Below are 24,574 nucleotides of genomic sequence, written 5' to 3'. Positions count from 1 at the left end.
TTCCGTATAAATTTTGGCATTATTCTAGTTCTGTGGAAAATGTAATGGGTATTTTGATAGTGATTGCTTTAAATTTGTAGATTGCTTTGGGTAATATGGACATTTTTAATAATATTAATTCTTCCAACCCAAGAACACAGGATATATTTTTATTTTTTTGTATCTTTTTCAGATTCATTTCCAATGCTTTATAGTTTTTAGAATATAGGACTTTTGCCTCTTTTTAAAGTTTGTTCCTAGGCATTTTAGTCTTTTTTATGCAATTTTAGTGCTGTCTTACTTTAAGAAATGGCCACAGCCACCTCAACCTTCAGCAACCAGCACCCTTATCAGTCAGTAGTCATCAACATCCAGGCAAGATCCTCCACCAGCAAAATGATTTTAAACTCACTGAAGGTTCAAACGATGGTTAATATTTCTTAGCAATAAAGTATTTTTAATTAAGGTGTGCACATTTTTAGACATAATGCTATTGCACACCTAATAAACTTCAGTATAGTATAAACATAACTTTTATATACACTGGGCAACCAAAAAAATTGGTGTGACTCACTTTTTTGTGATATTTGCTTTATTGTGACAGTCTAGAACTGAATTCGCAATATCTCTAAAATGTGCCTGTACTTGTGAGGTCTAATTCATATAAGTAATCCCTTCACTGAGGAGGGAAAAGAAAAAAGCCATATCCCAAATTACATAAAGTTATATGTGTTTCTAGGCTAGTATTTGGTTTTTTCAGTCCTTATAAGTAAATGCTTCTCTAAAAGAGAAGAGAAACAAATGACAATTCCAAAATTAATTCCAGTGATACAGGATCCTGGGCAAGTTAGTCATGAGGCTTGATCAGTATAAGTAAATGATGATTTGGAGGAAGAAAGGAAAAAGTATCATTCCAAATAAATTACAGTGATGTTTGTTTCTAGACTAATTAGTGTTGTCTGATCCACATAAGTAAATGTGTATCTGAAGAAAGAGGGAGGCAAATACATGGCTAGATACACTGTATTATATACTGCTTGTTTATTGAAAAGACTTTGTGGATGTGACTGGCATTGGTTTTTGTCCCCAAGTGTAATTTTGGTGAAGAAAAATAGCTAAGAGCATGAAAAAGTCTCCTAGTATGAGGAAAATACTAGAGTGTATTTGAAGAAAACTATTACAGAAGTGGTGGAAGTCTTGTCACAGAGTAAACTCTGAATTGTGACATTAAGCTATACTGGGTCATAGTGGAAAAGAAAATGGACAGCTAAAGTGGGCAGGAAACTCCAGCTACGAGGGTAGCGGACAAGAAATCTGTCAACGGATAGGAAATTCCAAGTACAATAGAAAGCAAATCTGCTTTCTTAAAGGAAAGGAAAGGAAATTGGGCAACTGCATAGCCAGGGAATTTTGATTATGGACAAACAGCCAGAAATCTTACAGTCGAAAGGAACGTGGGCAACCTGGAGAGGGCAAAGAATTCCAAGTAGTCCAGAATCACTGATCAGGTCTTCAAGTGAGTAGACATCTGTGTAGATAGTGGCCAGCCGACCGCAATCTGCAAGATCAGCAACATAGAGGCAGAGATTCTGATGACTGGACCACTGGACTCGAGAGAAGTGCCAGTGAGAGGCAGAACCCTCTAACCCCATTCCCAGTTAAGACCAGCAACGGAAGGATCAGAACCTGAATTGAAAGCTGAGGGTTTTCTCCAAATGGGTAAGACATCAAAAAGGAAGTTGGATTTATTATAATAATTTTAGTGAGCAATTGGTGGGGGTTAGGAATTGCGTTTCGTTGTTCTGAGTGGTATGCTACCATGAAACAGTAGTTGCAATGAACTGAAGGAGGGTATTCAGAATGAGGTCAGTTATGCAATACTCTAGACTTTTCTGATGGTGTAGGAAGATGGGTTTGGGAGACTATTAATGCCAATTAGTGGTTAATAAGGATTTTCAAACCAGAGATGTTTTTCTTATTAGAAAGTATTTTTGCATTCAATAATTTTCTAGAAATGACAATGCTAATCATAGTTTGAATGTAAACATTATTTCCAGAGGTTAAGATAAGGGTTAAAATCTGGCCCTGAAACATATCTGAAACAGAATTCTGGTTTAACACACTTCTCCTCCCCACCCTATCCCCGACTTCTTAGGTATCTCATTATATAGCAAGTCAATGCTTTTCCGGCTCTTTAGAAAACAATATCTCATATCTCAAAAACTATGCTAGAAAAACAAGATCAGAAATAGCAGCTCCTTAGAATACCAGTGATTAAATATTTAGCTAAAGTTTATATTTAAAAGTATTTCTTAAAGTGCTAATGTATCTTAACTTCATTTCTCTTAAAGCATTTTCAACTATAGTTAACTTTGTGGTGAAAAGCTTTTAAGCTTTATCTTCTAACTTCATACAAGGATAATACTACTCAAAATCAATTTGTTAAAGATTTAGACATACAGAGCTTCAAGAAAATCTTGGTATTACTCATCTTCTGAGGAGACAGGCTCAAAGTTTTAAGTGATATAATTTAAAGCGTAGCTGGGGCTAGCCCAAATTTACTTCCAGGTACATTCTCCTTCTGTTACCCATATGGTTGAACTTTAAAGTATAGCTATAGCATTGCACTTAAAGTCTAGTAAGATATTATAAAATTTCCAGACACAATCGTTGATCGTGTTAGCTTTTGTCTTCTGGAGGCAATTGTGTTGACTGCCAGTATTTGGCTAAGTCTTTGCGCATACTCTTTTCTTAAACAGTTCTCTGTTTATTGTAAACATGAGGAAACTCCAGTTACCACAGAAATGATGAAAATGATGAAATTTCTCATAGACAAGAGCAGAGGAATATGCTCTTCCTGTACTTTTTCCTTTCCCTCCTCCTGTGTCCTTTACTGCCCCCCTCTCCCTGTCTCTCCCTTGTTCGTTCGTCCTTCCTTCCTTCCTTCCTTCCTTCCTTCCTTCCTTTCCTTTTTCTCTTCTCTCCCTCCTCCTTCTCTTCCTCCTCCTCCCCTCCCCATTCCCTTCCTCCTCTTTTGCTGCAGAACTCTAGGTAAACCTAATGTTGTTCTTTATCTCCTAAGCAACTAGACCATTCTTGACCTTCCCCAATATGTAAAATTATGTGCATTTGGGGCTAGATAGTAATGCTTCACTGCTGTAATATGAAAAGATTATATGAAGCAAAATATAGTATATTTTTAAAAATATTTTTATTGTAAATCTAACAGATATAAAAAACTCCATAAAACAAATATATAGGTCAACCAGGTTTTATGAGATAATCAGCCTTGTAACCACCACCTAGTTTAAAAATGTAGAATTTTGCCATCTACCTACCCTATTCACAACCCCTTCCCTCTCTTCAAAAGTAATCACAGTTCTGACCTTTATAGTAATCACTTCTTTATTTTCTTTATAAGTTCGTCACCCAAATGTTTGGTCCTAAGCACTGTTAGTTATACTTCCCCTCCCCCATATATCTCTTTTAATTTCGAGACTATCCTTTTTTTTTTCCCCTCTGTAGTTTATTTGTTGAAGAAATGGTGCCTTTGGCCTCTAGAGTTTCCCACAGTCTTGATTTCACTTGATGACATCCTCTGTTACAGTTTAATACATTGCTCAGTCCTGAATTTCCTGTAAATTAGTAGTTCGTTCTACAGGACGGATCCGATTTTTTTTTTTCTTTTATCCTCATAGGTGGTAGTGTGTTCTGTCTGAAGGCACACCATGTTTGGCCTCTCATTTCTGTCATGTTAGCTGCCACTAATGATCAATGCCATCAGTCTTCAGGTTGATGATGTGTCTGGATGTTTTGGTTGTTAGAAACTCATTCTCTACAATAAGGAGGAAATTGTGGGAACAATATTCCTTGAATTCTCACATGTAGATAAATTTGTAGCTTTTTTATTTGAGAATCAGGCTGAGTCTAAAATCTTTGGCTCACTTTTTCTTTCCTTGAGTCTATTAAATATGCTATTCTTTTTCCTGCTGGCATAATGATTTGTTGTCAAAGTCTGCCAATAATCAGCTTTCTCTCCTTTATGAGTGATTTTGTCCTTTCACTGACTTTTTTCTCCCTTAATTCCAATAATTTTACTAGAATGTGTCTCTGTTGCTTTGGATGGGTCAATTTTCTTTTAAAATATGCAGTTTAAAATCCTATTTCAGATAGGATTTTCATGAATTATTCTTTTTTGAAATTGTTCTGTTTCCTTCCTTTGATGTTCTTCTTTGAGGGTTGAGAGCCTATCAAAAGTGGAACAATTTTGAACAGCTGCTTGAGGGGCTTCAACATAGGGATGAACAAATAAAGAATTGCCAATGGGTACTTAAGGCTGAATTCAGATTAAATGGCATATATTTGTAGTGGAGCCAATTTTGTATTGCAGAACTCAGCAGATACAAACGAAACAGATGTTTGGTTATGGTGGAAAGGCAGGTGGCATAGAAGGGCAAGGGGTTGAGGGATTCTATACTTGAAGTATAGCTGAAATAGTTACCAACATATTAACTGCACAAATAAGTGAAAAAAATACATGCAGGTATTTCTGGAACAGCTTCAATTTATTACTATTTTATTTCAAATAAAGGGAATGCAAATGTCTGACTAAATGGGGGTTAATTCTTATTCATTTTTTAGAATATTCATAATACACTAGCAAATCAGAAAAGAAAATCTTGATAAACCATCTGTCCCAATTTTTGGTTTGAAAAAAAAAATTCCATATCTGTATGTTATCAGCCAGGCCATAAAAATAGTCCCATATGGACTTTTTGTTATGCAGTAATAATATCACTGAAAACAGTACCTGGGAGTGAGAATCCTTTTGTTGGAAATTCCTATTTGTCAGTCACATGGGCTGGTTTCAGATGTCTCAATAACATTATTTCTACTAAATTTTGGGTCTGTGGCACTGAAAGTATCACTCACTAAAAAAATGAGCAAAGTCGATCTTTGTTCACAGACTACCTTTCTTAAGTGGAAATCCTTCAGTTTCTGGGTATTTTCTATGTTTACTCTCAGCTTAAGGTGATAATAGACAAATGTGTAATGTTAGAAAAGTGTATTGTTTTATAGGTCCCTCTTTTCCTCATAGAAGTGGTAAAAGGGCACCTTGGTCAAATACCATTTTATTCTCCTTGAAGTTTCCCGGTGTTCCTCTTGCTATATCTGACACCACTGATGCTTATTGATTGATTGGCTTTCTTTGCCGCTTTCCCCTAGGTGCCTGTTAAATAAGAGCAATGTAAGGAGTTAAGATACTGATGTGTTCTCAGATAAAAATATTTATGTCCACATGATCGTGCCTTGAACAGCGGAGGAGGGAGGAGGGAGCTACACATCAAATCTTATCCATATAGCCAAAGGAATTCTGCAGTCAACTTTAGAATCTCACATGAAGTTTTATTACTTCCAGCTACCCACTCTTGTTCATTCTGTTACTACGAAGTCCTTTCTTCTTTCTTGATCCCCTCCCTTGCAATTGTCCAGGCAGTAGTCATTTCTTGCTGGCCTTAACGAGGATGGTGAAATGGAGTTGGAATGCACTGCCGTCAGCCAAACAGGACCGTGAAGTCAGCTTCTTGACAAATTTGCCCAGTTTGCAACAATCTGCTTCTAAAGGATCTCAACCAATTTCTGTTCCTCTCTATTTTTAAGGTGTCTTTTGCTGCTACTGTCCACAGATGGCTGTAGGATGCTGATGTGTTCACCAGGAACACCAGTGCCTGAACTCTTTGTTGGACCAAGGCGACGTTGCAGATGCTGCATCCCTCGTTGTGACAATGCCGCAGATGCCCGCACTGAGAGTACTGACACTGTATCAGAGGCAACGCTGCCAAAGCTGTTGGCACCCATTCTGCTGATTCTTTGGTTTTCAATGTCCTTTGGAGATTTACTCTGTCCATTGCAGCCTCCTTGCTAGAAGTTCCAGACTTAAGTCTCTGAGGCCTGGCCTAAAATACAATCTGATATACACCATGCTATACTTAAAATCTACTTCCTCTCATCCTTAAATACTAATTTATTTTCATTGAATCAGATTTGTTCATCTTCCCATATGATTCTTTCCCAGAAGAATCCTTAGATCCTAGCATAATATCCTTTCCAGTGCCTCCTCCCCCACCGTTATCCTGATAATGCTCCAATGACACCTGGAGCCCCTGCTACAGTCTTCTCTTTCCCATTAACCCCAGTAAAAAGTGTGCTGTCTTTATTAAGAGTCTAACCCCACCCAATAATCAGCCTGAGTGATTGACACTCCTTCCGGTGAGAGCTTACACGATACTAAAGCATTGAGAAGAAAGAAAAGTAGTTCACACAAGTTGCCACAGCCTTGTTGCTGCTGTCCCTGTCTGATGACTTATAGGGCCCAGCAGGAAGCTGCTGTTCAGCCCCTCCTTGGGACATGGTAATCTTTCTATTGGGACATTGATATATTTTATGAGATTCCTTACGGCCCTATCTTAGACACACATCCCATAGCCATTTCCTTTCTGGAGTCATGAGACCTCACTATCCACACTGCCAAGAATCAGGATGCAGGCCTTTGTTGTTGTTATCCACATACTTCATGCTTTCCTTTTCCCCTCTTAGCTCAGGGAACTATCCAGACTGTGGGAAAAAACCCAGTCACCCCACCATTCACAACCTCTATGAGTTAATTTAATTCAACATACTTCTCCCGTCTAGCTCAGCTGGGGTGGGGGTAGGATGAGGTTCACAGGAGCATTTTAAATACTCTTAGAAAGCCTTGAATGGGTATCTAGCAGCTGCCTGATGCTTTTTAACGAATTTGTATATGTGGAGAGGTAGTGTACTCTTCCTATCCTCAGCTTTAGGATTTTCAACTGAAATTATGACAAAGAAGTCCCATTTATAAATCTGTAAATCTTCACCAGTAAGTGTCAGTCTTCCCCCTGGGTATAGCCAAAGTGCATGTACTTCCCTTACTCTTACCTGTTGTTTTAGGAACAGTCCTCTTCCACGGCACACTCTCCAGCATCCTGAAATATAGGTGTGCTTAATGTGATCTGGGATGGATAGCACTGTGGGACTACCCCAAGAGGAGTGCTGGTCAGAGATGATGAGAATAACAAAATAAGGAAGCATTTTAGTCATTGTATAATAGGACAGACCAAGACTACGTGCTTAAGTTTCTCTCATTGATCTAGTCGCTAATTAGTGTAAATAAGTCAGTTGTTAAGGTAGAATTCCAGGGGAGAAAGCAAGGGCTCATGGCCCAAGATTAAAAACACCTTGCTAGGGGATAGTAAAGAAAGGCAGGAGGTTGGCACTGTGGAGAATACAGGCAATAGAGTGCTTTGAAAATAGCAGGTGACTACAGTAGGCAATACTGCTCATTAGGGGACTGTGTTACTAAGTGGAGATCATGCTTAGTTTGGCTTTCAGATGCTATGAAGCACATAGTTCCTAGAAAATGTGGGAATGAAAAGATTTGAAATACATGTAGCAGACCTTATGGGTAAGAGCCAATGACTTGGGCGTATGTTTGTATGTGGCAATACTGCAAATGTTTGAAATTTTGCAAGAAGACAGGGGTGTCTGAAAAACCACTCAGAGAGGAGACAGTGTGAAGAGGTGTATTTTCTCAAATGTAAGGGGACCATCTTATTGACTGATTGATTGATTGATTGATTGATAGACTTTCTTTTTCTCTAGCATCACCTGAAGTTGCATAGCAAGCCAGGGTGGAGACTCCCTGACCAATGTCTACCTGCAATCTTTTAATGACAGTGCCCTGCAACCCTTGGGCTCAGCTGACTGATTCTCCTTTGGATAGCCCCCTCAGTTTTTGGAGCAAGGCCAGAGGAAGCAAACCAGAGTTTCAAGGGAGCCCTTTGCATACCATTCAACTGGAAAACCCCACACTAGGACTGTCTCTGTGTGTCACACATGTGACAATGGTCACAGCACTCAGGGTGAGGCCAAGGCCCTGGTAGTAATTTTTTTTTCTATAGTGCTTGTCCACTGGACTCTGGACAATGGAAATTGATGAGCTGTAATCATCTGGAAGTCCAAACTTGGTAAAGAAGACACTTGAGATAACTTCAGTTACAATCATCTAACTAGAGATCTTGACAGAGCTACCAGCCGGATCATTGTCTCTTTTTCTCTGCGTTTTCACAATGCTCTATACTCAGTAAAGTCTAATTGAATTGGATCTTCATGAGGATGATGACTTATTCTAGATTTCTGTTTCCTGTGCACCTGTAACACTTTCTATAGTGACCAATTTATGCTCTTTCCATGATTTGAAGATATTTTTGAAGGTAATACATACACAAAAGTACTTTCCACTAACATTCAGAGAAACAGATGCATTCTGATCCTTAGGACAGGCCCCTCATAGGTTAAATGATCAGTCCTTATGAATACTTTAGAACTCCAAAGGAAAATCTATGCGCTCTACCTTTGAGCGATGTGCACAGTAATGCTATGGATGTTTTCTATTATAGAGTCACCAAGTTGGGAGGAGTGTCTTGTTAAAAGATGCATAATATCTAATTTAATACTTGAATATATTTTAAGCTAAAACCAGAGTCTTACACTAGTTCTTGGGTGCTTTCTCTTCTTGGTTGGCCAATGTAAGGCAACACTTTTTCTAAGAATCATCCTATCTGACCATTTTTCTATTTCAACCCTGATCATGCCTGAATATTTTCCATGGTCTATGCTGGCAACAGAAGTCTAGATTATGAAAAGGGTATTGGATATTGGGTGCACTGCTTTTGTCTGGGAAATGTTTTCTATGGGGGAGTGGGCACCTAAATTAAGCTTTTGCTATGGTCACATTCAGTTCTTGGTTACTGTTGTGTATTCTGACTCTTATGGTGTAGGCACAGAGTAACATTTTTGTCTCCTAATGTTTAACTGTAACTTTTTCTCTTTTTCTATTTTTTTAAAATTTTTTTAAAAATTGAAGTATAATTGATTTAGATTTACAATGTTGTGTTCATTTCTGGTGTATAGTGATTCAGTTATACATGTATATATTCTTTTTCATTATAGGTTATTATAAGCTATTGATGGAATGGAATCATGAGAGATTTGGTATGGCAGTAATTCAACCTCAGAGGGGCTCGTGAGTTTATCCTAGACTGCAACATGTTACTATCTCTTGATCTGGGACAATGGAATAAGTAGAAAATGGGAGAGGATGATGCTTCTTACACATTTTTGAGAAGGTATTTACTTGGCTTTTTATTTTATTTACTTAGTCAGTTACTTAGGTATGCATTTTGATTATTAGGTTGACTCATCTCTGGGGAGATCTATGTTGTTAGAACTTTAAATTTCAAACAAATGATTGAGTTGACAAAGGGATAGACTTTGCAATCCTACATTTTACAGAGAAGCTAAATTTTGAAGTAGCATGACACTGGCAACGTGTGTGTTTCTTACATATATTATATATAGCACTCTGGTAAGTGAGGACAACATATAATGTGAAGTAGGAAGTAGAATTAAAGAGTGACTTCTAGTGTATACTTTGGACTTGAGGTAGATCATTTCTGTGGATTCCAGGGGCAATAAAATCACAGAAACATATGCATTCAATTAAGTCCAAATTGAATTGAATCTTTGGTTTAGTTACTCATTTTTTAGGTCATTCATTCAGTACATTTATTGAGCACATATGTGCCAGGCTCTTTGCAATCCATCTGTGAACAAAGGACAGAAATTTCTGTTTTTGTGAGACTTATGTTCTAGGTCCCAGGAAGATACATAGAAACAAAAGCAAAGACTCTAACTGTAGCTTTGAGATCTCATTTACTGTCATCACAAACTGTAAGGTCTGCATTATCATTCTCCTTTTACAGATGAGGATGCTGGGATTTAGAGATGCTAAGTGCCATGGGCTAATGGCTGTTGTGTGTGCATGGTGGTGGGAGGATTAAGCCTTGGCAAGTGTCTAGATGACCTTGTTGCCTGGAGATGCAGAAAATCTGACTTTTATTTGATAACTGCTGGCAAGCGGAGGAAGGTCAAGTACGACTGAGGCTGTGGATGAGCATCATTTTGTTTTGCCATGTTTCTAATACATACGTTTGATTTTTAGAACGTTAGAGCAGAAAAAATATCTTAAAGACTCTACAGTTGTATGTTCTTTAAACCACCAGTCGCCATCCTTACTGGAATATAAAATCAGTTTCGTGGGTCACAACAAGCAATATTTTTAAAAACAGCAAGTAAAACAAAAGCTATCAGAGTCTCTCCCCCATAAGTAATGGTGAATACTGGTCTGCAAAGAGATATTTCAGACTTCTGGACAAGAAATCTGGTCTCCTTGTAAAATGTATTTCTTATGTAGATCATACTCAACAAAATTTAAAATTCACTTCTCCAGCCTAGAATGTCCACTTCACTGATGAGGAAAATGAGTGGGACAGTGACTTGCCCAAGGTCACACAGTTAGGCATATTATACAAATTAAGGTTGAAGAATATTCAGCCAGCAGGAGGGAGTCTCTAAAATGACTTAATGCATACAGGTACATGCTTTAACTAACTATAAGACACTATTCTTTTTTAAATATAGGAATTCTTTCCTCTCACTACAAAAAGAAGGAAAAACAGGTTACCATAGGGGAGCTTCCCTTTTATTTCTATCTTCATGTGGCTGATATTTAGTTATCTGAGACAATGATTTTTTTTTCTCTTGAAGCAGGGTACTTGTAGTTAGGAAGCCCAAAGTTTTAAGGCTTCCCCTTCTACCTTGGACACACCAGGAGACACCAGTGGGAGCAGGCAGGATTTTGTTATTTCCTACCCTGTATAGAGTGGAATTGATGGACCACACGCATTCCACCTGGGAAGCTGGGCAAACATGGTCTGACTTCAATGGGTAGCGTTATGGAAAGAAACCTAACAGCGAGACTGAGTTCATTCAGATCCAGCACCAGAGAGTGAGAATTCGAGCAAGAAAGACAGGCCTTTAAAAGGAGAGATGCAGGTCGTTGGCCCAGTAGGAGCAGAGCCTGGTCACAGACAGCCTGTCCCCAGTGTGTTTGTGGTTTTCCTTTGCATTCCGCATCACTTTGTTCCCCACACGGGCACAGAGCAGATGGGGCTCTCCTAGCATGATGGATGATGACTCTGTCCCATCTCTTGACTCTGTGTGTTTTCCCCTGAACGTCATCTTTTTCTAGACCTGTTATGGATCAATTCCTTTCTTATTCTCCCACTACAATGTGCCAGGTCCACTGGACAGGTGGGCCTCCTTGGTCAGAGGGGTGGGGATCCCAGGTGCCTAAGAGACATATCCCCACTGAACATGGCCCTTGGCTGCTCTTCCTGTGAGAGTCAGTCCTCTTGACAGATCTACATCTGTGCCAGGCAGGTGTGGAAGTCCTGCTGCCTTCTGAATGAGAACTCCTTCCAGCCTAGGCATTCATTGCAGATCTGGTCCTAGGAAGGGTCTGATCTGTGCATCCCTGAAGAAGTACTACAGATTTGGGCAATGGGAGGAGGAGCAGGCACGTGATGTGAAAGGTTCAGAGAGGCTCCAGATTCTGTCTCAGTTCACAGAAGCTTCTGATGCCTTGGCCTTGACCATTAGTACCTGTGTGGCACCAGGAGCCAGCCCAGGTGTGGGTCTTCCTAGTGAAATGGTACTCAAAATTCTCCCTTGAGCCCCTGAGATTTTCTGCAGGCCTTGCTTTAAGAGCTGAGGAGGCTGTCCAGAGAGGGGTCAGCTGGACGAGGGGCTGGGGGGCTCTGTCATGAAAAGATCACAGCACAGGGAGACATTGGTCAGGTAGTCGCCACCCTGGGTGACCATGTGATTTTAGGTGGTGCTAGAGAAAAGAAAAGTCTACCAAGAAAAATAAATCTAGTAAATTAATTTTTAAATGCTTTGACATACCGTAGGCAGTCCCACCCCAGTCATATATAGTGGTAATGTGCTTCATTTCCTAGGTCTTTATGGTTGTCATTTGGTCCTAAGCACAGATACTAGAAACAAACTATAGATTAACAGAAGGAGATCAGTACAGGCCTGAGAGACCCATAGGTAGAAGAAAAATTTAGCACACATTGAACCAGAAGGACAAGTGGGACAAGGATTCAATAGAATGAGTATGTCAAGACACTGGAACAAGTCTGCAGAATGCACATACAGCAGTGAACTATCAGTGATAAAACACTTAAACTTTTTAATGAAGCATGCTGGGTGTTCGGTCTAAGTAACTAAAAGACATTATTCTCTGTTAAACAATAGGAATTGTTTCCACTTACCACAAAAAAGAGGAAAATAAAAACAAGCTTCCACATGGATCCCTCCCAGTCACACATGGTGCCTTGTCAATGACTAGTTAGTTCCCTGAGGATCCATGATTTTTTTGCACTTAAGGTGAGATCTTCTTAATTAGGCAGCCCAAGAGTGTGAAGGCTGCCAGGAAGGGAGTCAGTTGTCTTGACCAAGGGTGTAATAGGACAGATAATGGAAAAGAAGTCTCTGACTTTACAGGACCCACTAGGACAGATAATGGAAAAGAAGTCTCTGACTTTACAGGATCCACAGGGGATCCATCACCTTGACTGATCCCATGACACACGCTGCAGTCCAAATTGAAGAAACAAACTAGTGAAAAAATAACTGTGAAAACTAAATAAGAGGCGAATGTTGGCCAAAATAGCAAAGGACGTTTGAATATTCCCTCCTCCATAAAAGCCATGAGAAAATAGGTAAAAGGTGTCAGAATCAACTTTTTGAGCTCCAGAAATTAACAAAAGGCTAATGGCAATTTTGGAAATGTTTATTCAAGAAAAAATAAGTCTGAATCTTGATTAGAACAGTGAGCTTGTGGTGTTTAAATCCCTTTTATTTACATCCCATCCTTTCCAGCTCTGTGGTAGTCTTCAAAACCAGTAGTTCATAATCACAATAAAAACCAAGAAGATGGTGGCACTGGAGGGAGCAGGACAGTTTGGGAACTCCTTAAAAGCCTCACACCCAGAGAACTGCTATTATTTCACTGATCTTGGAATGCCCCTACTTGCAAGGATGTACCCAGAGCTCATAGTGCTAAAAATCTTTTTGTTGGGGGTATTTGTCAAAAATATTTACAGGCATTGTTTAACTTTGGGATTACCTTAAATAGTGGATAACAGTTGGGGCAAAAAAATTTTTTAAAAAATAGGCTCACCAAAAACTTAAAATGAAAAGCTGGAGAATGAGTTGTCCAAATAAACTTTGAAAATCTCTGATATATCCCTAGAGTCTAGACGGGCACATACATGCCCAGGCTGTGTGCAGCTCATCAAAGATCTGAAAAAGTCCAAAGCCCTCACCTCTGGCTGACCTGGAAGGATCTTTGCAAGCAGGAAGGGAAAACTAAGGCAGAATTTTAAATTGCCTGGCTGAAGATTGAGGCACTATCTAGCATACACATAGAGCCCCTTGGCAAAAAAAAAAAAAAAAAAAAAAGGGGGGAGATTTTTTTTGGTTCCAGGAATTTGAGGAAATTGCTGTTCAATTATTAGCTGGCCACTAAGCTAAATGAGCAGATACCTCAGTGGCAACACATAACAAAGAATACAGACTTTAAAGAACTAATTTAGAAAAGTCAATAAACAAACAAAAAACAAGAACTGCAACAAAAAGCAGCAACAACAACAAAAAATTCTGTGCAGGGGAGAGGATGTGATTTCCAGGGTTGCTGCATTGTGTTATTTAAAATATCCACTTTCAACGATGACAAAAACGTGAGAAACAAAGTATGACCAGGCATTGAAAAAAAAGTAATCAATAGAAAGTCTTTGATGAAGCCCGGATTTTGTATTTGCTAGACAATCTTTTTAAATCAGCTATGATAAATGTGTTCAAAGAACTAAAGGAAATCATGTCTAAAAGAACTAAATGAAAGCCTGAGATTGGTGTCTCACCAAATAAAGAATATCAATAGAGACAGAGGTCACAAAAAAGAACCAAATAGAAATTACTGAGTTGAAAAGTACAATAACAGAAATGAAAAATTCAATAGAGGGGCATATTTCAGCATTCAGAGGAAAGAATCAGCAAACTTGAAGACAAATCAATGGAGAGAATCTAGTCTGAGAAACACAAGAAAAGAGAAAGAGAAAGAAAAATACCATATGATGTCACTTATATGTGAAATCTTAAAAAAAAAAAGACAAACAAACTTACTTACAGAACAGAAACAGACTCACAGACATAGAAAACAAACTCATGGCTACCAAAGGGCGGGGAAGGGGTGGGAAGGATAAATTGGGAGTCTGAGATTTTCAGATACTAGCTACTATATATAAAATAGATAAACAAGTTTTTCTGTAGAGCACAGGGAACTATATTCAATATCTTGTAATAACCTATAATGGAAAAGAATATGAAAATGAATATATGTATGTTCATGTATGACTGAAGCATTATATTATACACCAGAAATTGACATATTGTGGAAAAAAAAGTGAAAAGAGCCCAAGAATGCAAGATTGCTGTTCATTGTTTTATTAGGAAGAATCAAATTTGGGGAGTTAAGATTACTAGCACTAAAATATTTATGACTAAATAATATGTAGTGATCAGTGAGGAAATATCTAAGGCTCATTTATACACGGCACGTTTGCACTACCTAACTACAGGATACTGTGTTTTGTTAAAATAAACCAATTCCCTCCTCTCACTGAAATCAAGAGGGAAATAAATGAAAAACTGGGCTACCACGTTGAGTCCTTTCGGCCATTTATACCTCCATGTGATTGACTTCTTGGAAAGTTTTCTGGGGAAATATTTTTACTTCCTCTATGGTTGGTGCCTTCTAAGTAGGAGGCCTAGGGGTGTAAAGGCTGTCCAGAGGAGGGTCAGGTAGCCTGACCCAGGGACAGGGTGCACTGTTATTTAAAGAGGACAAAATAAGCAGACGTTGGTGACTGTACCTCCAAGATTTCAGAACCCACAGCTCATCACTTCACAGACTATTTAATGGGCTATTGATGAAATAGAAGAAAAAATAAAAATAAATTTTAAAAAATCTAAAAATTTTAAAAGCTGTTATTTAAATACTATGTAACAGGTACATGTTGGTGACAGCATCTCTAGCTTTCAAGACCCATATGGGTTCACCTTGGTTGACTATATAACTTAGGGGCTATTTTTTAAATAAAAGTAGAAGACAAAAGTAAGTTCCAAAGACTTTAAAAAATGGAAAAACAGGGGTAGGGTACAGCTCAAGTGGTAGAGCGCATGCTTAGCATGCATGAGGTCCTGGGTTCAATCTCCTGTACCTCCATTAAATAAATAAATAAATAAACCTAATTACCCCTCACCAAAAAAAAAAAAAAAAAAAGGAAAAAAGATTTTTTAAACATTTTTTATTGATTTATAATCATTTTACAATGTTGTGTCAAATTTCAGTGTAGAGCACAATTTTTCAGTTATACATGAACATATATATATTCATTGTCACACTTTTTTTCTCTGTGACCTACCATAAGATCTTGTATATATTTCTCTGTGCTATACAGTATAATCTTGTTTATCTGTTCTACATTTTGAAATCCCAGTCTGTCCCTTCCCAACCCCGGCCCCCTTGGCAACCACAAGTTTGTATTCTATGTCTGTAAGTCTGTTTCTGTTTTGTATTTATGTTTTTTTTAGATTCCACATATGAGCAATCTCATATGGTACTTTTCTCTCTCCTTGTGGCCCACTTCACCCAGAATGACATTTTCTGGGCACATCCATGTTGCTGCAGATGGCATTATGTTGTCATTTTTATGACTGAATAGTATTCTATTGTATAAATATACCACTTCTTCTTCATCCAGTCATCTGTTGGTGGACATTTAGGCTGTTTCCACGTCTTGGCTCTTATAAATAGTGCTGCTATGAACATTGGGGTGCAGGTGTCATCCTGAAGTAGGGTTCCTTCTGGATATATGCCCAGGAGCGGGATTTCTGGGTCATATGATAAGTCTATTCCTAGTCTTCTGAGGAATCTCCACACTGTTTTCCACAGTGGTTACACCAAACAACATTCCCAGCAACAGTGTAGGAGGGTTCCCCTTTCTCCACACCCTCTCCAGCATTTGTCATTCATGGACTTTTGAATCATGGACATTCTGACTGGTGTGAGGTGATGCCTCATTGTAGTTTTCATTTGCATTTCTCTGGTAATTAGTGATACTGAGCATTTTTTCATGTGCTTATTGATCATTTGTATTTTTTCCTCGGAGAATAAATAAAGAAAGAAATAAACCTAATTACCCGCCCCCCTACCAAAAAAAATGGAAAAACAATTTTTAAAAGGTGAAGAAAAAAAAAGATGAAGGAAAAGTGTCTCTTAGATGGATAATAAGTAACTCAGGGAGGCTACCAGTCTTATGCGTGGTTCTTGGTTATAGAACAAAAGATTTACAGTTCAAGTGGCTTCAGGAAGCTAGTGGTAGGTTGGGGTGAGAAAGAAAGGGGTAAGGCAAAAAGCTCACTTTTCGTGACTAGAGAGCTAAAATGCCAACAGCTTTTTGCAAAGGCAAGTTTTCAGTTTAGAGGGTGTGTTGATTTGACTCATGGTTTGGAAAGCAGTATTCTCAGATTAAAACACTTAAGGCTGCAAAATTTGAAGCCACTAGAAAAAGATGCTTCGTTTTCTCTAGTTAACCACAAAACTATTTTCTTTCTTACAAGATAGAAATTTCTTCCTTTTACCATTAAAGGAAGAAAGCAGGGGGAAAAATAAAGGCAAGGGACTGACATAGGGCCCCATCCTAGTCATTCATACCTCCTAAAGGAAGGTCACCTCTGCTTGACCGAGAGGGCCAAGATATGTTTCTGTTGGAGAGTATCTCTAAAGAGGCAAGCTAGAAAAAAAACCAATCTTTTATTTAAAAAGAAAGCAAAAAGCATAAAAGTAGAGGGATGGTTGGGAATTATGACATTCAAACTTTCCGGTCATTTATACCTGCATCTTAATGAGTTAGTGTTTCTTTAAGACAAGTTTTCATTTTTTAAATGTTTTGGGGAATAGCTTAGAAATAAAAGCCTGGTATTGAGAAAATAAAGAGTAAGATGGTCTCAAGGCAGTGGAAGGTCAGCTTTGCCAGACCAAAGAAGACAGCATGTGCTGCTCTTTTAAGATTACAGAAAATGAAGATACCCATGGGGACATTTCTAAAGAGGCAATACTGAAAAAGAAAAAGAACTTACAATGAAGAAAGCAATGAACTACCCCCCTGCTACACACACACATCCTACACACAGGAAAGAACACCCCAAAAGGCTCTCATATACACCCCTTTCAGTCTTGTATACCTACATGCCTGGGAGAGGCTTACAGATTTCTTAAGGACACATTTTGTGTGTGTGTGTGTGTGTGTGTGTATGTGTCTGTGTGTGTGTGTGTGTGCATGCGCATGCATTTCTTCTGGGACAAGGCTGCGAATATGATCCAAGTTGACAGCAAGAGAAAGAGGAAGGAAGAATAAGAGAAGGCTGTCGGCTAGAGGGTCACTCTGGGGACACTATGGGGACAGCAAATCATTGTTAATTAATTACAGAACTTTGAGACATTAGACAGGGATCCTCTAAGCTTACATGATGACCCACCAAGCTTTTGTCTTGGCTGTCTAAAGACTTAAAGGCTCTTGTCTAAATACGAGAAAACAAAGACAAATTTCCAAAAGTGAAGACAACCAAGAAGTATCCGTTTCATAGGTAATGATTGAGAACCACCACACTTCTGTGGCTTCATCAGGGATCACTGATTCCTGCAGTGGTGGATGGAGTGCAAGTACAAAAAAACTAGTGGTTACCAGTGGGGAGAAGAAAGGTGCTAGAGGAAAGAAAGGGGATGAGATTAAGAAGTACAGACTACTATATATAAAACAAGCTACAAGGATATATTGTACAACAGGAGGATTATAGCCAATAATTTATAATTACTATAAATGGAGTATAAACTTTAAAAATTGTGAATCACTGTGTTGTACACCTGTAACTTATTGTATATCAATTGTATCTCAGTAAAAAAGTAAAACAAAACAAAACAAAACAAAAAAAAAAACCCCAAATAGAAATAACAGAATAGTTAGACATTGACAAGGGAGAACCTTTTAGGGCAAACAGTTTCATCTTGAACAACCACACAACTGAGATCCTGATGTTGAAACAGATGTTTAAAAAAGTATAACAGTCAAAAAATGTGGTAACTATTAGCATCCCTTCATGGGATAACATTTGAAGGCCACCATTCCTTTATGTGGGCCAGGACACTTAGAATAACACTTTATGGCTTAAGTGGATAATGGAGTAAGAATACTGATTTTTGTGGGGGCACAAGGAAGAGGTTTACCAAAATTCTGGCTTCTAGTCAATAATAAAAAAAAATCCAAATACAGAGAGCCTCCTAGAAAGGCAAACTCCTTGTTTAGAGGTTCCATTGGCTAGACTTGAAGTTAGGGTTCAAAGGGAGAAGAATGCTCTGATTAAAACAATTGGGACTGCAGAGTGCACAGTCATCCATGAGGAAGTGTTTCGGTCTTCATGAGGAAATCCCTCCAACGCATGCTGCATACCAGCTCTAGCTAACTACGTGATACTATTCTGTTTTAAAGATAAGAAATCCAGCCCTTTGCCAAAAAAGGGATGAAAACAGGGGAGTCTAACACACTGAGCCCTCCCAGTTCATAATTTAAATTGCAAGCCCCAAGAGTGCCAAGTCTGCCCCAAGGAAAGTCCCTTGGCCTGACCCAGGGGGTGCAGTGTGCTATGACCTAAAGATTAAAGAATAGGTAGACAATGGTGAGAAATTCTTTTGTTTCTGGGACCCACAGGGGTTCAACCTGGCGAAGGAAACAATAGATATTTTTTTTTTTAATAAAAGGAAACAAACATTTCAAAACTTAAAAAAAAAAAAACCACAACAAAAGTGTAGATTGCAGGGAACACACATGAAGGTCACCACTCTCTTTGTGTGATGCCAGGACCTAGAAGAGAAAACTTTATGACTTCAATGTCTCACGAGAGGCTTGAGGAGTCTCTCATAGTATTGATTCCTGAGTATGTGGGAAGGAAGGGGGTAAATGAAATAAATTAACCAAAAAGCTGGCAAACGTCAAGACACAGAAGGCTTCCTGGGAAGGTCAGCTCCCTATTAGGAGGTTCATTGGCCAGACCCAAGGTCAGGGTGAGCAGCGGGCCCAGAATAGGCAGTTATTGGGGAGGAAGTTTCTTAACCTTTCTGATCTGTCCTGAATGTTTGCTTTAGCGAAAGTGATGTGGTCATCTTTTATTAAAAGATAACAATAGCTTCATCTCACTAAAAAAGGAAACAAATAAAGTAATAGAGCAAGAGCAAAACAAAAATGAAAACAAAAACAAAACAGACATGCACAAACACTGCACACTACTAAAAGCTCACTAATTATGGGGGCTTCCACAATGAAAGCTACCAAAGATGTTTTTATTTCTTAATGATATGTTTTGCTCATTTGTCTCTTGTGGCAGGCCCGCCAATAGTTTGTTTTCAGTGATACAATGTTTTTATTGAGGGCTTCCTTTATTCCCAAGGGGAAACATTGGAAAGCATTCCCTAGCCTTGCCCAAAAGAAGAAAACAAAATAAATGACAGAAGAGCTAGGGGGAAAACCAGGAGCTCATACAGAGTGGTTCAATAAATTCTACCACTTGTATATGTTCTACATTTTTTATACTTTGTTGTATATATTAAACGATCAATTTTTACAGAAATTACTTAGAATAGGAAAAAAGCACCTGGAGACTGGACATGTGGGAATCCCACAAAGGAAAAATCAGGTTATATACATCAAAGATCAGCTGCCTTTTTGGGAAACGTAAGAAAAGCTGATGTAAGCCTCAGTTATAGGTACTGTCCATCTGTGAGTCAAAAATTTGATTGTCATCTCTTATTCTGGACTAAAATGGAAGCTCTGAAGGGGCAGCTGTTGCTTTGTGTAACAACCCACATTTTAATGATTTCTAGCCAAGCTCAGACCAGATGACCTTCAGGACAATTGGCCCATTAATCAGCAGGATGCCTCATGATTATTTGATGTCATTCAGCTCTCTATTTTCACACAAAACTCTATTATTAGCCTTATTTCTATCAAAGAGCCAAAGGCAAAAAGCCAGCTATGATCAACCTGAATATTTGCATTTACAGGAAGATGCTGTTCTGCAAATGATGGAAGTCAGTGAGAACTGAAGCTGGCTGTGGTATGGGGGATAAAAGTGGAAGTGAATGTCACTGGAAGACTGATAGCTGCAGCAGCTGGTTTTCTTGCCACTGCCCTGGCTTGTAAGGGGCCTTCCCTATGGGCAGTGCTCTTAGAAGATTACTTTGAAGGGTCCCACTAGATATAGGGCCCAAGAGCAGCCTTGAAAGCCAAGCAATCAGATATGGGCAATAAGGTTCACTCTGAAAGCAGGGTGTTATGTTAGTTCAGAGGACCCGAGTTTCAGAAAAGTTGATTACAGATCCAGCAAGAATCCTCATTTTATGCTTTTCATTTTCCCTCACAGAAAAGACTTCAAAGACCTCCATCAGCCTTGACTGCAGCCAACTTTGGATTTTAAGGTCACAGAGCACTCTTGGCAAAAGATGAGATATAGGAGGCTCAAAGGGTTGAGAGTCCTTTAAGTTCCATTCTATTTTAGTGGTAAGCAATGTCAGAGACCCCTAGAAAAGGGAGTTGAGTTGTTGAAGCACCATCTCATTGGTCAGAGGTGGTTACAAATGAGCAGTGGGAAGTTTTAAAGAAATGGCTTTATGAATATACAGGCAAGACTTTGATAATCTACAAACCTCCTTCTCTGAGGGGGCAAGCCAGACCCCTGGAAGACTATAGAACTTACCTGCTCTTTAACCCACTAATTTATGGGAAAATTAGTAAAATATCTTAGTAGTACACACCTAACTTTGAGAAGAAACTCAAGTCTCTCACTCCATGAGAGGACGCCTGAAGGGAGACAGTGCAATGTGGGGGGCTAAAAGTAAGGGCTCTGATGCAAATGGTAAGCAAAAGAGAGCATTTGACAAGAACCAAAGCAATAAACAGATTCAATACAATCCTTATCAAAATCTCCATAGCAATTTGCAGAAAAGGAGTCAAAGGAGTTTATTATATACTGTAGTTATCAACCCCTTATCAGATATATGATTTGCAAATAATTTCTCCCATTCCATAGGTTGCCTTTTCACTCTGTTGGTTGTGTCCTTTGGTGTACAAAAGTTGTTAAGTTTGATGTAGTCCCATTTGTCTATTTTTTTTCAGAAAAAAATTATCCTAAAATTCATATGGAATTTCAAAGGATCTCAAATAGCAAAACAATTTTGAAAAAGAAGAACAGAGGAGACCTCACACTTCCTGATTTTGAAACATATTACAAAGCCACAGCAATCAAAACAGTGTGTTACTGACATAATGAGAGGCATAGAGACAGGTGGAATAGAGCCTAGAAATAAATTCTCATGTGTATGGTGAAATAATCTTTGACAAGGGTACCAAGACCACTCAATGGGGAAAGAATAGTTTCTTCAACAAACTGCATTTGGAAAACTGAATATCTACATGAAAAAGAATGAAGTTGTACACTTATGCTATAGATGAAAATTAATTAAAAATGGATTAAATACCAAAATATAAGACCCCAAACTATAAAGCTTCTAGAATAAAACATAAATGAAAATCTTCATGACTTTGGATTTGCCAATGATTTCTTAGATATGACGCTAAGAGCAAAAATAGTCGAATGGGACTACATGAAACTTAACAAATTTTGTACATCAAAGGACACAACCAAAACAGAGTGAAAAGGTAACCAATAGAATGGGAGAAAATATTTGCAAATCATATGTCTGATAAGGTGTTAATATCCATAATATGTAATTAACTCTTAACAACTCAAAAACAAAAAAATCAGATAACCCAATTTAAAAAATGGGCAAAAGTCCTGAATAGACTACTCCTCCAGTTATGATATACAAATAGTGAACGAGCATATAATAAGATGCTCAACATTTCTAATTATCAGAGAGATGCAAATCAAAATCACAATGAGCTATTACCTCACACTTATTGATGTCTGCTATTTTTTAAAAAACCCAGAAAATCTTTATTGGCAAAGATGTGGAGAAATCTGAACTCTGTGCACTGTTAGTGGAGTTATAAAATATTATGACCACTATAAAAAAATTATGGAGCCTCCTGAAAAAATTAAAAATAGAACTACTATATGATTTAACAATCTTACTTCTGAGTATATATCCTAAAGGATTGAAAGCAGGGTCTTGAAGAGATATTTTCACACATCTGTTCATAGCACTATTCACAATAGCTAGGAGGTGCAGGCAAGCCAAACATCCATCAACAGATAAGTGAATAAACAAAATGTGGTATATACATTGCTATGGACAGAATGTGTCCCCACAAAATTCTTTTGTTAAATCCTAACTCCCAATGTGATGGTGTTTGGAGGTGGAGGCTTTGGGAGATTCCACCCTTACGAATAAGATCATTGCCCTTATATAAGAGATTCTAGGGGAGGGTATAACTCAGGATTAGAGTGCATGCCTAGCATGCACAAGGTTCCGGGTTCAATCCCCAGCACTTCCATTAAAATAAATAAATAAATAAATAAATAAATAAATAAATAAATAAATAAATAAATAAATAAATAAATACAAACCTAATTATCTCCCCCCAAAATTTTTTTTAAAATAGTAAAAAATTTTTTTTAAAAAGAAGCTCTAAAGAGTTTCCTTTCCCCTTCTGCCATGTAAAGACACAGCAAGAAGATGGCCATCTATGAACCAGGAAGCGAGCCCTCACCAGAGACTAACTCTACTGGCACCTTGATGTTGGACTTTCCAGTCTCCAGAACTGTGAGAAATAAATTTCTGTTGTTCAAGCCACCCAGTCTATGGTATTTTGTTAGAGTAAACTTAACAGATTAAGACATACATACAGTGGAATATTATTCAGCCTTTTTAAAAAGGAAGGAAATCCCAGCTTTACAACAAATGTTAAAGGAACTTCTCTAATCATCAAACCATAAGAAAAGAGAACAAAAAGAAGAAAGAGAGAGAAAAAAAGACCTACAAAAGATTGCTTTGGCAGTTCGGGGTCTTTTATGGTTCCGTATAAATTTTGGAATTGTTTGTTCTAGTTCCTTGAAAAATGTTGTGAGTACTCTGACAGGGGTTGCATTGGATCTGTAGATTGCTTTGGGTAGTACGGCCATTCTGATAATGTTGATTCTTCCAATCCAAGCGCACAAGGTATCTTTCCATTTCTTTGTATCATCTTCAATTTCCTTCATCAATGTTTTATAGTTTTCAGAGTGTAGGTAACTTCCTTGGTTAAATTTATTTCTAGGTATTTTGTTCTTTTTGATGCAATGGAAATGTTTATGCCAGTTATAAAATTCTGATTTTTGAAGTGGAAAAAAAGTGAATGAAGGACTGCAAATGGCAATATCCTTCTTTCTTATGGGTGAGTTGTATTCCATTACGTGTATATGCTGCATCTTCTTTATCCATTCATCTGTTGATGTGCACTTACGATGCTTCCATGTCTTGGCAATTAAAAATAATGTTGCTGTTAATAGCGGGGTATATGTATCTTTTTGAATTAATTCTTATTTTGTGGTTGGCTTTATTTCTTTGATAACTATGTAAGTTTAAAAGCTAAAGCTCTAAACATTCTTAGAAACAATGAACAGTACATATATGTAAATTTTATAAATATGTGCAGTATATTGTGTATATGTATTTACATTTAATACATTGTATATGTGCAGTCAAATTGTAACAATTCTACCTAATAAAACTGAAAAATGAAAAAAAATTTTAAATTTTAAAAAGGAAGGAAATCCTGTCACATGCTACAACATGAATGAACCTTGAAGACAGTACACTTAGTGAATGAAATAAGCCAGTCACAAAAAAAGACACACTGTAGAAATACACCTATATGAGGTATCTAAACTGGTCAAGTTTACAGAAACTGAAAATAGAGTGATGATTAATAGGGGCTCAGAGGAAGAGAAAGGGAAGTTTTTGTTTAATTGGTGTAGAGCTTCAGTTTTGCAAGAGGAAAAAGTTCTGGAGATCTTTTGCACAACAATGTGAATAAACTTAACACTTAAACTGTACACCTAAAATGATTAACATGGAAATTTTTATTTATGTGGATTTTTTACCATCATTAAACAACAAACTTTAAAAAGTCAAGGTCTCTGAGATCCGACTGACTGAAAGTGGACATCGGCTTTCGTATTTTTACAAACTGAGATCTAGGGCAAGCTGGTCACAGCTATGTTCCAGTACTTCCGATTATAGAAAAGAGGTTAACATAGTACCTATTACACAAGGTTGCTGTCGAGATCAAATGAGACACCCTATGTAAAAGCACTTACCACAGCGCTTACTAGATAATAAGTGCTTAATATTAGCAATGATTGCTAGCTAAGGACTCCTCTAGGCTACCGTTCTAAAGTAAAGGTTTTTATATGACGAGGGAAACAAAGCCTGCATGCACTCTGATGACTGACATACTTTTCCTCTCATTTCTCACAGACCTTAGGTGGGTCG

The 24,574-nt window shown here is 38.0% G+C and overlaps 1 long non-coding RNA gene across 4 annotated transcripts; it reads left to right on the top strand.

Moving 5' to 3' along the window:
- Positions 1-1,273: 1,273 nt before the first annotated feature.
- Positions 1,274-24,214, top strand: LOC123612083 (uncharacterized). Of its 4 annotated transcripts, none has more exons than XR_006719249.2 (5): positions 1,277-1,698; positions 5,641-8,273; positions 9,013-9,188; positions 20,503-20,639; positions 22,765-24,214. It is a non-coding gene; the product is annotated as an uncharacterized LOC123612083 (long non-coding RNA). The 4 variants fall into 4 exon arrangements; XR_006719250.2 differs by having other exon boundaries at positions 1,278-1,698; positions 5,641-8,027; XR_012504630.1 differs by having other exon boundaries at positions 1,274-1,698; positions 5,641-9,188.
- Positions 24,215-24,574: the final 360 nt, after the last annotated feature.

The sequence above is a fragment of the Camelus bactrianus genome, chromosome X, assembly GCF_048773025.1.
Source record: "Camelus bactrianus isolate YW-2024 breed Bactrian camel chromosome X, ASM4877302v1, whole genome shotgun sequence".
Classification (NCBI taxonomy): domain Eukaryota; kingdom Metazoa; phylum Chordata; class Mammalia; order Artiodactyla; family Camelidae; genus Camelus; species Camelus bactrianus.
This window is presented reverse-complemented; position numbering and strand designations above follow the sequence as displayed.